This window comes from Tachyglossus aculeatus, chromosome 15 (genome assembly GCF_015852505.1).
Source record: "Tachyglossus aculeatus isolate mTacAcu1 chromosome 15, mTacAcu1.pri, whole genome shotgun sequence".
Lineage (NCBI taxonomy): Eukaryota > Metazoa > Chordata > Mammalia > Monotremata > Tachyglossidae > Tachyglossus > Tachyglossus aculeatus.
The window spans coordinates 7477462-7483461 of NC_052080.1; the positions used below are offsets into that span (position 1 = coordinate 7477462).

General features: G+C 46.0%; 1 long non-coding RNA gene across 1 annotated transcript in view; it reads right to left on the reverse strand.

Moving 5' to 3' along the window:
• LOC119937823 overlaps window positions 1–4929 on the reverse strand; it is a 102691-nt gene extending 97762 nt beyond the window's left edge. The window contains exon 1 of the long non-coding RNA XR_005454222.1: window positions 4680–4929. This is a non-coding gene — a long non-coding RNA (uncharacterized LOC119937823). The remainder of the gene's footprint in view (window positions 1–4679) is intronic.
• Between the last annotated feature and the right edge of the window lie 1071 nt (window positions 4930–6000).

A 6000-nucleotide genomic window follows, 5' to 3' on the forward strand; every position in this document is an offset into this window, starting at 1 on the left:
ACGACGATAATAATGGCATTTATTAAGCACTTATTACGTGCAGAGCACTGGACAAATGGCAGCAAACCTTTGTTACTCCCAGGCCCATGCCCTGTCCCTATGCAGCATACGACTGGCAGCAAACCTTGTGACTCCCAGGCCCGTGCCCTGTCCCTATGCAGCAAACCTTGTGACTCCCAGGCCCGTGCCCTAACCCCATGCAGCAGGCAAATGGCAGCAAACCTTGTGACTCCCCAGCCCATGCTCTATCCCTGTGCAGCAGACAAATGGCAGCAAAGCTTTGTTACTCCCAGACCCATGCCCTGTCCCTATGCAGCAGACAAATGGCAGCAAACCTTGTGACTCCCAGGCCCGTGCCCTGTCCCTATGCAGCAAACCTTGTGACTCCCAGGCCCGTGTCCTAACCCCATGCAGCAGGCAAATGGCAGCAAACCTTGTGACTCCCAGGCCCGTGCCCTAACCCTATGCAGCAGACAAATGGCAGCAAACCTTTTGTGACTCCCAGGCCCATGCCCTGTCCCTATGCAGCAGACAAATGGCAGCACCTTGTGACTCCCAGGCCCGTGCCCTGTCCCTATGCATCAGACAAATGGCAGCAAAGCTTGTGACTCCCAGGCCCATGCCCTGTCCCCATGCAGCAGACAAATGGCAACAAAGCTTGTGACTCCCTGGCCCATGCTCTATCCCTGTGCAGCAAACCTTGTGACTCCCAGGCCCGTGCCCGATCCCCATGCCACACTGCTTATCTAGCAATGGTTATCGATTCACCTCTGCTATGTACTTAGCGCTCGCTTGCTATGCAGAGAGCCCCGTACCAAACGCTCGGGAGGGTACACGCCAACAGAGTCGGTAGATGGGACCCCTGCCCACAAGGAGTTTAGAGGAGGAGTTGGGCGTTCAAATGAGATTATTGGATTGGTTTCATCACACACCACAGACAAACGTTTTCAGTCAATGCCTGCCAATGACAAAGGAAGAAATCATCTTTAGGAGGCATGAAGCTGTAACCATCTAGTCTCGGCTTGCTACTGCTTCAGCGGAACCCTTTCATTTTGGCCTCATGATGGCTTCTGCTTCATGAAGCAGCTTCTCCCTGTCATCCCCCTCTCCATCCCCCTCATCTTACCTCCTTCCCTTCCCCACGGCACCTGTATATATGTATATATGTTTGTACATATTTATTACTCTTTTTATTTATTTATTTTACTTGTACATATCTATTCTATTTATTTTATTTTGTTAGTATGTTTGGTTTTGTTCTCTGTCTCCCCCTTTTAGACTGTGAGCCCACTGTTGGGTAGGGACCGTCTCTATATATTGCCAAATTGTACTTCCCAAGCGCTTAGTACAGTGCTCTGCCCACAGTGAACCCTCAATAAATACAATTGAATGAATGGAAAGTAGAATTTTGTAATAGTAAGAGACAATCCTTGCCCACACCGGGCTTACTAGCGAATGAATGAATTATGCTGTCCAGAGGGCATGTTCACATTTTGCCTCCAGCCCATTGGTGTATCGTTGGAAATGTCGGTGATGTATTTAGGAAGTTTTCTTTAAACTGAGCTTCATTTTACTGGGGGAGGGAAAAAGGAAAATACAAGTTGGGAGGTGAAATAATCAAGGAGCTTGCAATATTAGCTAATTTCCACTAGATGGAGCCAGGACACAATCCAACTCAGAACCTCAATCAATCAATCGTATTTATTGAGCGCTTACTTCAATAATAATAATAAATCAATCGTATTTATTGAGCGCTTACTGTGTGCAGAGCACTGTACTAAGCACTTAGTAATAATAATGATGATGGTATTTGTTAAGTGCTTACTATGTGCAAAGCACTGTTCTATGTGCAAAGCACTGTTCTATGTGCAAAGCACTGTTCTATGCGCTGGGGGGATACAAGGTGATCAGGTTGTCCCACGTGGGGCTCACAATCTTCATTCCCATTTTAAAGATGAAGTAATTGAGGCCCAGAGAAGTTAAGTGCCTTGCCCAAAGTCACACAGCTGACAAGTGGCGGAGCCAGGATCAGAACCCATGACCTCTGACTCCCAATCCAGGGCTCTTTTCACTGAGTCAAGCTGCTTCTCTAAGTCTCAACTCCACCTGTCATGAGCCACACTGCAAACGTCTCTCCCAAGCCTTGGAGAAAGTTATTTTTTATTAACATTATTACTACTATTCATATTGTCGTCCATCTCTCTCTCACACTCAAGAACTTCCAATGGTTGCCCAAAAACAGAAACTCCTTACCATCAGCTTGAAAATACTAAATCCCCTTGCCCCCCCTCTTATTTTACGTTGCTGATTTCCTAATGCAACCCATCTGGCTCAGTTCATTCCGCTAACACCACAACCTACCCATTCCCCTATCTTGTCTTGCTCCCCTTGTCCATATCCTCCCTCTGGCCAGGAACTCCCTCCCCGCCCACAGATGACCTTCCAAGCCTTATGCCATCGATCGAACAATCGTATTTATTGAGCGCTTGTTTACCGCATGCGGAACACTGTACTAAGCACTTGGGAGAGGACAATGTAACAGACACATTACCCGCCCACAGCAAGCTTATAGTCTACAGTGGGCAACAGATATTAGTAGAAACAAATTACGTATATGTACGTAAGTGTTTGGGGGGGGGGTGAATAAAAGGAGAGAGTCAGGGTGACGCAAAAAGGAGAGAAAGAAAAGGCAAAGAGGGCTTATTAAAATCACATCTCCTCTAAGAGGCTTCCCCAACTAAGCCCTCAATTCAGTGTGGCTAAGTGGAAACAGCCCAGGCTTGGGAGTCAGAAGACATGGGTTCTAATCCCCACTCTGCCTCTTGTCTGCTGTATTACCTTGGGCAAGTCACAATATCTCTGTGCCTCAGTTACTTCATCTGTAAAAATGGAGATTAAATCTGTGAACCCCACGTGGTACACCTTGATGACTTTATATCTACCCCACTGCTTAGAACAGTGCTTGGCACATAGTACGTGCTTAACAAATACCATTATTATAATTATTATTCCCTCTCCTTTCTCCATCACCTATGCACTTGAATCTGCAGCCTTCAAAATCTTGATATTCACACCTCCTTCAGTCCCACAGCACTTATCTGTAATATCTGCAATTTATTCATTTATATTTACGTCTTCCCCTCCTTCTAGACTAAGCTCCTTGTGGGCAGGGACCGTGTCTAGCAACTCTGTTGTGTTATACTCTCCCAAGTGTCGCAGTGCTCTGCACACAGTAAGCACTCAGTAAATACCATTGATTATGTTACTGAGTGCTTCCTGGACACCAAAGCAATAGGCTCCCTGTTGGGCCAGACATACAGATCAGTCCCATTCCCTGTTCCTCACAAGACTCACAGTTTAAGAGGGGACAGCAGATATCTTATCCTCATTTTAGACGAAACAGCCTCAGAGATCACCCAGCAGGCTAGTGACAAAGCTGAGACTAGACCCCAAGTCTCCTGCTCCCAGGCCCATGTTCTTTCAACTAGGCCAGGCCGCCTCCCCGAAGAAGTGGAATTAGAGCTTTTGCGTCAGAATGGCGGGCGACTGTTCATCTGGGTGCTTCTGTGTGGGCACAGTCTACTGAGAGTCAGAGAGGAAGGTAGATTTTCTCCACATCTTACCAGTTTCAAATGAAAAACAGGATGGATTGAAAGGCCTAGGAAAGGAGTTCTTCTAAGTCGACCATTTTACTGGGAACTAGGTCAACAGTTTCGGGCCCCAGGAATCCTTTCAGGAAGTTTCTAAGATGTTCCTGGCACAGCGAGCTGCCAAGGGAACTGAAAGAGATGCCGCTTTTTGCTCTTTCTCTGCCCGGGCTCAAACCTTCAACCAGAAAGATGCCAGCACTTGAATACCCAGATCTCAGGCTTGGCAGGGAGCAAACACAATTAGGAAATCGGAGAGAGGGGAAGGGCGAGGTGTGTGGCGTGGGAAAAGAATGGCCACCTCTTTGATTAGCGATTCCAGACCTAATAATAATGATGGCATTTATTAAGCACTTACTATGTGCAAAGCACTGTTCTAAGCACTGGGAAGGTTACAAGGTGATCAGGTTGTCCCATGGGGGCTTACAGCCTTCATCCCCATTTTATAGATTAGGTAACTAAGGCACAGAGAAGTTAAGTGACTTGGAGTCGAGTTTTCAAACTGACTAGGTAAATCCCCATATTTTCTATAAAATGTCCATCGGTTTGGTACATAGTTACAGGCAGTCCTGGGCTTGAGACGCAGCAAGTAACGCTGGATAGTCCTAGTTTCGAAAGGAACATCCTGTTGGTTTAGCTTTACAACACAGTGGCCTCGTCGATAATCCCTATGAGGGCAATAGTTCTAGGGGCCTTGAGTGGTGAGGGCAAGGCATTGGAGCCAAGGAGAAATTTGGAAACAATTTTTAAAGCCACAATATGGGGAGAAAAGGGAAAGTGAGAGAAGGGTGGGGGAGACAAGGAAGGAGTGAGGAGAATACGTTTCTTGAAGTTCAACCAAGAAAGGTTAATATGTCCTTGTGTTGTACTTCTATATGTTGTACTTTCAATGAAATAATGGTCACTTACCTTCTGTGAACATTCTGATGCTATAAATGACAATATATTTAATTAATAAATTAATTAAATTACCCATCTCTAATTGATAAGTCCAGGGTTCTAAACAATTTTGGTGGAAGTAAGGTAACTGACCTCATTCCAGGAATGAAAGATTGTTCTTCAGGGAAAATTGGTTCTGACATATTTTGAAGAGGTGCAGTTTTCAGAACCCAAGTGTGAGCTGAGTCTGAGGACGGCCTGTTCATCGGTCCAGTGATCCATCAGGTTTGAGACTCACGGAAGCACAGTGCTCCTCCCAATCGAGTCCCTTCAACAACAGGTTGAAGGGACAACACCTGCTCCTTTTCCCTTACGCAGGTGGAGGTAATCTGATGTTCTCCGTCGTCACTGAAGAAACAGAAAGGAATTTTGACTAGAGGAAGACAGTAAGGTGAAGCCTTAAAAGCACTTCCTGACAATGAGAGCCGTTTATAGATGGTCAGTGGGAATTTCTTTCCTGGGAAGACAAAAAGTAAGACTATGCGATTAATAAATACATTTAGGATTACAATATCAAAGCAGGAGAAATGGTATCCCAGGTCAGAGCATTGGTCCAGGTAGGCAAATTCCTGGTTGTGAATTTATTCTCTAACTTTTCCCTCAGCCTGATCTCCCTCCTACTTAGACTGAGAGTCCCCTGTAGGACAGGTCATGCGTCCAACTGGATTAACTTGTATCTACCCCAGGGCTCAGAACAATGTTTGACATATAGAAAGCACTTAAACAAATATAATAACCATCATGCAACTCCCAGGCAAGATACTTCCCTTTTTTGGTTTATCGCCTCCCACCTTCAAGCTTCAGTGGGTATCTTCTCTCATCCCGTTGTGGAACTTGGTGAATAACTTTTCTGCGTTCAGCCCACCCATAGGCTTCGTGATTGATTTCAATCATATCCCTTTCCAGCATTCATCTTTACCAACTGAAAAATTCCAATCCTTTCACTCCACCCCGATACGAAAGCTGCTTCCTGGGATCATTTTGGTTTCCTCCTCTATACCTTGTTATCGACAAAAAGTGTTAACATATGGGTTCGTTGAGTCGATGAAGAGACGAGTGACTCCGAGAGAACGAGTCACAGATCAGAGCAGTAGGAAAGTGGCGAGCAGCCCGTTCACCCCGATGGGGTACGAGTGACTGCAACGCCCCGAACCGCCGGTGTAAATCGGCAGCAGGTTTGAGAACCCAATGTGGTGACACAGATAGGAAAAATGACTCGGAGACGTGAGTTCAGATGGAGCAGGAAAGGAGGAAGGTGGCTACCTGCCCATTCACCTCCCCAGAGAGGTAGAGTGACAAGCAGCCCCCATCCCATTCCCACTGTTTCTTTTATTGAGTTACAGCAATACGATTAGGGAACCAATTAGAACCAATTAGGACCGACTGGTTGGTTGTGAGTTTTCATTAGCCTCTG